This window comes from Palaemon carinicauda, chromosome 15 (assembly GCF_036898095.1).
Source record: "Palaemon carinicauda isolate YSFRI2023 chromosome 15, ASM3689809v2, whole genome shotgun sequence".
Lineage (NCBI taxonomy): Eukaryota > Metazoa > Arthropoda > Malacostraca > Decapoda > Palaemonidae > Palaemon > Palaemon carinicauda.
Window position 1 is genome coordinate 179434 of NC_090739.1, and position 10000 is coordinate 189433.

Below are 10000 nucleotides of genomic sequence, written 5' to 3' on the forward strand. Positions count from 1 at the left end.
AAAAAAAAAAAAAAAAAAAAAAAAAAAAACTTCCGTTTGTGGTCTATTTATTAGCATTTCGAACTAATCTTATTTAATAAGAAACTAATAAAACTGTTCTTTCATTTGTGGTCTATTTATTAGCATTTCCAACTAATCTTATTTTTTTTTTTAAATGACAAAAAATGTGAATACCAGTTTCAAACAATTTGTATACCCGTTTCATGGAATAACTTGATTAATGTATTCAAACGTAATATTTTCGTGAATTCAAAGAATGTTAATGGTGCTAAAACTAAGAGTGAAAATTCCATGACAGGAGAGAAAAACTAAAATATTTGAATTTTTTTTTAAATTTTTGTTTTACTGTTTTTGAAAAAAAAAAAAGTTAGTTCCGTCATAGAGAGAAAAACTAAATTATTTGAAAATTAATAAAAACATTTGTTTTACTGTTTTTGAAAAAAAAAGTTCATTCCGTCATAGAGAGAAAAACTGAAATATTTGAAAATTCATTTAAATTATTAATTTATATTGTTTTTGAAAACAAGGTTCATTCCGTCATAGAGAGAAAAACTAAAAGATTTGAAAATTTATTAAAATTATTTGTTTTATTGTTTTAGAAAAAAAAATTTCGTTCCGTCATTGAGAGAAAACTTAAATATTTGAACATTTATTTAAATTATTTTATTGTATTTGAAAAAAAAATTTCATTCCGTCAGAGAGAGAAAAACTAAAAGATTTGAAAATTTATCTAAATTATTTAACTTTATTGTTTTTGCAGGAAAGGTTCATTCAGTACACCTTTCGTACTCCAGAATAAGACGGAGACCCACTTTCAAAAAAAAAAAAAAAAAAAAAAAAAAAAAAAAAAAAAAAAAAAACAACGTTCAGTAATTTCATAAATAACGAAATATAAAAAAGAGTTTTGCTCTACTTATCACGACGATAAACTTCTCCCAACTTTCTCTTGAAATTAAAAGTTTGGTATTCAACACGAATAATTAAGTTTTGGGTATTATTTGGACTGATGTACATGATTAATTATTCTTATTGCAACACCGGAGACACAGCTCACTCAACATGTGAATTATTTTCTATGATATACAATCAAGATAAAATTTATATAAATGCAAGTTGTGAGTGGAATTTTCTATAAAATAAGAAATAGAGAATTGTTAAGACTTGTACCAACCGTGTTTTACACGATCGTACATAGTTCATTTTGTGTATATATTACGCTTGTATCTTCGCTCTCCCCTCGCACTAAAAAGAACTTGAAAAAACATGTCTGTTTTTCTCATCGGTAACGGTGTTGATTTTGAACAGGATATTTCCAGTTGCCTTGAGCTTTTGTATATAAAGGACAGTGTTCTATAATAAACTAACTTAGTTGCTTTCATCCTGTTTTTGAGTCATAACCTTCTCTTGGCCCGTCACATTGGTGACCCTAGAGCGACTCGCTCCCCCCCCCCACCCCCCCCTCCTCACTGTTACAATGACGCCGTCAACGCATACCTTCTGCAGCAGTAGTCGCCGTCGCCAGCCACCCGTATAGCAAAAATTTTTCAGCTCTCTCAACAACCGTTGGGGGACCAAAGGGCTTCACTCACCCTCGGGAAAATGACCAGTATCACTCGCCTGCAACCTGCCGCAGACGGCTATCCTCATGAGGTGAACCTACTTCATGCCCTTGGGGTAAGTCGTTTACCCGAACCTGTACGCACTGCCATACCAATGTCAATAGTTTACCCATAAAGGACTTGATGACCAAAGCCGACGCCCTTATGGACAGCCACTTCATGACCTTCAAAACCTCCACCAACGCCTTCAGTCGTGACGAAGAGGACACCTATTCAACTTCAACCGAAGCTGACATGAATGCCGTAGGACACACACGCCTATGAATGCCGTAGGCCTATGAATGCCGTGGGACACACACGCCTATGAATGCCGTAGGACACACGCCTACCCCCGTGACGAGCCGGATCAGCAACAAAGCCACCCATCATCCACCACTCGCTCGTGCCCCAACCAACGACTTCTACAGCCACACCACTGCCGCTAATCGGCCGCAGTTTTTGCTACTACCACTCCAGATTCAGGGCGCCCTATTTAATATGTACAGTATGTCATTTTTAGGGGGGAACCATGTACCAACCGTGTTTCACACGATCGTACATAGCTCATTTTGTGTATATATTATGCTTGTATCTTCGCTCTCCCCTCGCACTAAAAAGAACCTGAAATAACATGTCTGTTTTTCTCATCGGTAACGGTGTTAATTTTGAACAGGAAATTTCCAGTTGCCTTGAGCTTTTGTATATAAAGGAGAGTGTTCTATAATAAACTCACTCAGTTGCTTTCATCCTGTCTTTGAGTCACAACCTTCTCTCGGCCCGTCACAGACTATCCGGAAAAAAAAAGTAGGAGAAGACATGACGGGAAATAAGTAAGATAAAAGATAATAATGACCTCACTTTTAAATCAACCATTATTTATTTATTTATATATATATATATATATATATATATATATATATATATATATATATATATATATATATATATATATATATATATATACATACAGACTCACACGCACAACAACAACAACAACAATAACAACAACAAATAAAGGCGTTTCTAACCCACTGCAGGACAAAGTCCTCAGACATGGCATTATTCATGTCTGAGGTTTGGCCAGCTTTTATTACCAGGCTGGCCAGTGAAGATTGGTGATGGTGGGAGATTTTGATCTGATCACTAACAGTAAACCAACTTAGTACGGGTGGCTTTGACTAGTACAGCTTTGATGATCATGGTGATACACAAACCCTTACACCACGTTAAGATATCTATACTGTGTGTATGTGTTTATAGCAAGCGCGAATAACAGTTGCAAGTGTGTGTGTGTGTGTGTGTAAAAAGCGCACATAAAGGAACATGATGATATGCACTTAGACAACCGATGCAAGCGTGCGTGTGTGTGTGTGTATGTGTGTGTGTTTGCGTAACAAGAGCGGATAAATGAACATGAAGATATGCACTTGGATAACATATGCAAGAATGTGTGTTATGCAAGAATGTGTGTGTGTGTATGTGTGTGTAACAAGAGCGGATAAAGGAACATGTAGATAAGCACCTAGATAACATATGCTAGCATGTGTGTGTGTGTATGTATGTGTGTGTAAAAAGCTTGGATAAAGGAACATGAAAACATGCATTTAGATAACATACTGTATACAAGCATGCTTGTGTGTGTGTGTAACAAGCACGGATGAAAAAAAAAAAAAAAAAAAAAAAAAAAAAAAAAAAAAAAAAAAAAAAAAAAACACGAAAACAAGCACCTAAACAACACCAAGCAAACATATTTCCACCTTAATAAACACCGAAACATCACGAGGGAATTATCAGACTAAACAAAACTATTCAAATCAACGCTGTGGGGGGAAATTTACGTCCCTGACTTCTATCTCGTCTTGACTCGGGCCAGGGTTTATTGCCCGAGTATTTCATGCTGGCGTAGTTGTTGTTGTTGTTGTTGTTGTTTATTGTATTTTGAGGATTTGGGAGGGAAGGATAAATCTGACGCTTAAACACAGCCGTATTTATTGAGGAACTGCGTGCGCCAACTCTTTTTATTTATTCTCCCTTCGTGCGATGTAGCTATTTCGTCGTCACCCGATATTTGAGAGGAATTTCGGATTCGCGAGTTCGCTGGATTGTTGACGGTGTTATACACAGAGACTCAGGTCCTGCTGCTACTACTACTACTACTACTACTACTACTACTACTACTACGAACAACAACAACAACAACAACAACAACAACAACAACAACGATGCTAATAATAATAATATATAATAATAATAATCATTACAGAAAAGTCCAGACTTTTTGAAGCACTTTGGATAACTATATACTGTACTCATACACACACACACACACACACACAAATATATATATATATATATATATATATATATATATATATATATATATAGATAGATAGATAGATAGATAGATAGCATAGTGTGCCCGAGTGTACCCCCAAGCAAGAGAACTCTAACCCAAGACAGTGGATGACCATGGGGCAGAGGCTATGGCCCTACCCAAGGCTAGAGAACTATGGTTTGATCTTGGAGTGTCCTCCTAGAAGAGCTGCTTGCCATAGCTAAAGAGTCTCTTCTACCCTTACTAAGAGGAAAGTAGCCAGTGAACAAATACAGTGCAGTAGTTAACCCTTTGGGTGAAGAAGAATTGTTAGGTAATCTCAGTGTTGTCAGGTGTATGAGGAAACGAGAATCTGTGAAGAATAAGCCAGACTATTCGGTGTATGTGTAAGTAAATGGAAAGTGAACCGTAACCAAAGAAGGATCTAATGTAGTACTGCCTGGCCAGTTAAAACTCACATATTCTCTCTACCTAAATCTAAAACTGTCATTGTTAAATGCAATTCAATGAGTTATCCACGATCATGACAACAAATATAGAAAATAAAATAAATGAAAGACATCCTTAATATCACAGTTGTTTACAAAAATGAGAAAACAATTCATTCATCTGAAGATTTACAAATTACAGGTTTTTCTAGCTAGCAATAAACAAAGTCATAATAAGAAAATATCCAAATATAGCAACAAAATCACGAGATTAACAACAAATCTTTTACGTGCAAATAACAAATATAGCCAACAGCCAATTACATATGCATACACATAAATATTGTCACACACGTACATATGTAATGTATCATAGATTAAGTAAACAAAATCCTTAAGACACATAATCAAAGGATTACATTGATTTTCCACAAACTACGATGAGATACAGTTACGAGAAGTAAGTCAAAGTTTGTTATTTTAGAGAAACATATATAGGTCAGTTTTTATTAATAGTTTTTGAAACATTAAAACTATAATTTAATTTAGAGGGGGCTAACATGTAATGTCTTGTCTTTACGTGATGTATATATAAATATAAATACATATATATATATATATATATATATATATATATATATATATATATATATATATATATATATGTATATATACATATATACATAATATATACACACACATATATACTGTATATATATATATATATATATATATATATATATATATATATATATATATATATATATATATATATATATATATTACAACAAATATAGCCGTTTCTACAACACTGCAGGACAAAGCCCTCAGACATATTTTTATTCATGTCTCGGGTTTGGTCAGTTTTCATCACCAGGCTGGCCAACTGCGGATTGGTGATGATGGGAAACTTTTGTCTGATCGATCACGGGAAACCGACCTAGTATAGGTAGGTCGAACTAGTAGAGCTTTGCTGATCATGGCGATACACAACCCCTTTCACTACGTTAAGGTATCCCCACTAAGAAAGGGATATATATATATGTATATATAAATGAATGTACATATCTCACGAACTAGTTTTTTTGCCTTACAAGGGAATTTGTAATAATACAAATTCCCTCGTAAGGCAAGTTTTCCCTATTGGAGCCCTTGGGCTTATAGTATCCTGCTTTTCTAATTAGGGTTGTAGAATAGCTTGTAATAAATGATAATAATATTGGAGTGACCTTTAGACATTAACCAAGGAGAAAGCATTTTCTCAATTTACATTAACTTGATATTCTTAATTTTGCTCATATTTTCTTTTTCCTTTTTCTTCTTTCAATTCTCTTCGGACTCTTTCACTAGTTTCTGTAATATCTCTTCATTTTATACAATCAGTAGTATTTGCAAACGTTATACTAGCGATCTAGTCCATTATCTATAAATGTTTACTAGTACTCTTTTCTTCTTCTTCTTCTTCTTCTTCTTCTTCTTCTTCTTCTTCTTCTACTGAATTTACTCCAACTCCTTTTGTGGACAACAGCATCTTCACCACTTCATCTCCAACAAACATTTGATTTTTTCTCAACTTCTTTCAATTCTCTCCAGACTCTTTCACTAGTGTCTGTAATTTCTCTTCATTATATACAATCAGTGGTACTTGCAAACGTTATCCTAGCGATCTAGTCTATTATCTATAAATGTTTACTAGTACTCTTTTTTTTCTTCTTCTTCTTCTTCTTCTTCTTCTTCTTCTTCTTCTTCTTCTTCTTCTTCTACTGAATTTACTTCAACTCCTTCTGTGGACAACAGCATCTTCACCACTCCATCTCGAACAAACATTTGATTTTTCTCAACTTCCATCTAGATCAAACAATGACCAAACAAACATCCAACCATTTTTCATCTCCCCATTATAATCCTTACCACCTTCCTTTCACTCAGCACTAAAAAATAATCTAGCTTGATCTTCCCTTCGCGATATTCCCTTTACGAAGTAAATTTTTTTTCAATAACCACCTCTGAAAACAAAGGACTCTCAATTCAAATTCTAATCAACAAAACCATCTTTTTTTTTCTCAGCCACCTTTATATTTTCCTATTCAGCAAACCCACACAGAAACTAATTTTTGATTCTGTAAAAAAATATTCTCTTTTATTTTCTGCTTTACCCTCTAGCATTTCCATTCCTTGCTCACGTAAAGCGTTTGATTTTAAAACGGTTATTATAACCGACCATTTTCTAATTCTTGAGGATTGAAAACTGGTACAGTATTGCCATACATTATAAACGTTTCTTGTGGATTGAACATTGGGTTCATTATTGCCATACATCAGTAACGTTTCTTTTGGATTGAACACTGGCTCAATATTGTTATATGTTAGAAAGGTTTACCATGGATTGAACGCTGACTCATTATTGCCATACATTGTAAACGTTTCTTTCGGATTGAAACACTGGCTCATTATTGCCATACGTTAGAAACGTTTCTTGTGCATTGAACGTTGCCCCATTATTTCCTTACGTTAAAAACGTTTTTTGTGCATTGAACACTGGCCCAATATTGTCATATGTTAGAAAGGTTCCCTATGGATTGAACGCTGACTCATTATTGCCAGACGTTAGAAACGTTTCTTGTACAGTGAACACTTGTTCATTATTGCCATACGTTAGAAACGTTTCTTGTGCATTGAACACTGGATCATTATTGCCATACATTATAAACGTTTCTTGTGGATTGAACACTGGGTTCATTATTACCATACGTTAGAAACGTTTCTTGTGGATTGAACACTAGCTCATTATTGCCATACATTATAAACGTTTCTTGTGGATTGAACACTGGGTTCATCATTACCATACGTTAGAAACGTTTCTTTTCCATTGAACACTCGTTTCTTATTGCCATACATTATAAACGTTTCTTTTGGATTGAACACTGACTGAGTATGTCCATACGTTAGAAACGTTTCTTGGGTATTGAAAACTAGCTCATTATTGCCATACGTTAGCAACGTTTGTAAGTTTCACGTGGCATTATCATAAGCATCAATCATCTGTCCACTAAATTCGAGAGAGAGAGAGAGAGAGAGAGAGAGAGAGAGAGAGAGAGAGAGAGAGAGAGAGAGAGAGAGATTATTCCGATGATCCAATGATTCGAAAAATCACCTCCGTGAGCAAATTTTAGTAATTTCTCAAATTAGCTGAGAAATATTGAAAATGAATACAATGGAAAGGTTAAATAACTGTCCAATTTCATTAACAAAAGATGAAAAGCACATACATGCTTTCTAGTTCAAGATTGACACAGCAATGACAACGAGCTATTTCAATTGACGGTAAGAGACATTAGATTTTTCTCATTAACAAAGGAGGAGACAACAGGCATGGTTCATAATTGTATGGATCAGAAATTGGGGCTTAAGACGAAAAGAGGCAGTAAAGCCTGAGAGCAGGGTTTAAACTTTTAAGGTAATTGCCTTAGTTTGAGGTAATTTTCATGGTTTCAAGGTAATTTTAAGGTAATTTCAGTTTTACTGGCTTTAATTTTAAGGAAATTGGAAAAAGATTTCAGGTAATCTAAGGTAAAAGGGAACAGAGATGAGAATGCTATGGTGGATTATGGGAATATCACTGTTTGAAAGATTGGAAAATGATGAAATAAGAAGAATGGCAGGCATAGTAAAGATTACAGACATGATAAGAGTGTCACGACTGAGATGGTGTGGGCATATGGTGAGGATGGATGATGGGGAGGGAGTGAGTAGGGCTTGGGGGGAACCTGTAAGGGTGAGAAGATCAAGAGGAAGGCAGAGAATTAGATGGCGAGATATGGTGAAGGATGATATGGAGAGAAGAGGTTAGGTGGTAGAGGATGACTTTGATCGAAGGCATTGGAGAGGCCGCATCAAGCAACCGACCCCTTTATGTAGGGTTAACGGAGGGAGGGAGAGAGAGAGAGAGAGAGAGAGAGAGAGAGAGAGAGAGAGAAGGCGACGGATGATATGGAGAGAAGAGGTTTGGTGGTAGAGGATGCCTTTGATAAAAGGCATTGGAGAGGCCGCATCAAGCAACCGACCCCTTTATGTAGGGTTAACGGAGGGAGGGAGAGAGAGAGAGAGAGAGAGAGAGAGAGAGAGAGAGAGAGAGAGAGAAGGCGACGGATGATATGGAGAGAAGAGGTTTGGTGGTAGAGGATGCCTTTGATAAAAGGCATTGGAGAGGCCGCATCAGGCAACCGACCCCTTAATGTAGGGTCAACGGAGAGAGAGAGAGAGAGAGAGAGAGAGAGAGAGAGAGAGAGAGAGAGACAGAGAGAGAGAGAATTAGATATCGAGATAAGGCGACGGATGATATGGAGAGAAGAGGTTTGGGGGAAGAGGATGCCTTTGATAAAAGGCATTAGAGAGGGCGCATCAAGCAACCGACCCCTTAATGTAAAGATAACGATGGGGAAGAAGAATAAGAAGAAAATATGAGGAGGAGACAGTTAAAATGAGAGTTCTTTATCAAATAACGGTAAATGAGACGCTACAAAAATCAAATATTGAATATCTAATGTACACACTTGGGTACCTAAATTAATTCCGTATAGCTAACATTTTTTAACAACTTTCCATTTTACTAATACAATCTTTTCCTAAGAGCTATCGTAAATTTTCCATTCTTTATAACGAGTGTCTGCAACCAGTCAATAATGACGGAAAATTAGATATATAGATATGCACACGCAAACGCATCCACGCTCTCACCAGGGTATGACTACTTTCCCACCCTACCCGCCACCCTCCATTTGTTTTTTTTGTTCTTTTTTGGAGCTAAAAAACATTGATTTTCAATTGGTTGGTTTAACAGATTCCAGTGTTGCAAACCCTTCGTCAATCTATAATATACATAAAGTAAGAAGACGCATGTATCAATAACATTAGATTCTTTTAGATTCCGACGATATAATTGGTATATATATATATATATATATATACTGATATATATATGCATATATCTATGGGTGTATATATATATATATATATATATATATACATACATACATATATATATATGTATACATATAAATATATATATATATATATATATATATATATATATATATGTATACATATACTGTATATATATATATATATATATATATATATATATATATATATATATATATATGTATATATATACATATATATATATATATATATATATACAAATATAAATAACCAGACACTTGCTCTTTATTATATAGGAGACACGACCATAAATAACCACTGTAAAGTGTTTACAGCTCCGGATATCAATAACCATGAGATTACAGCGAAATCTTCGAAGCAATTAGACACGGAACATCTCTCCGGCGCTTTAAATAAAACGAGTTCAAATCTATTAAGTCAGCAGTAATATTCAAAAGGGGGAAAACGGCCGGTGATCTATTTCAGGAGAGATTTGCAAAGCTTTGATTGCCTACGGATTTGGCGCATGAATTTGCAACATGTGACGTTGAGCTCCCCTTTTTCACTTTTGACAGAGCGGTCGCCCGTTTCGACGAATATCCGCGGAAAGGGATCTCGCTCCAAGGACTATTCACCTCCGACAACGAAGTTTGAAGGAAGTTATGTTTTGACCTCCTGTTTGTGTGTGTGTGTGTGTG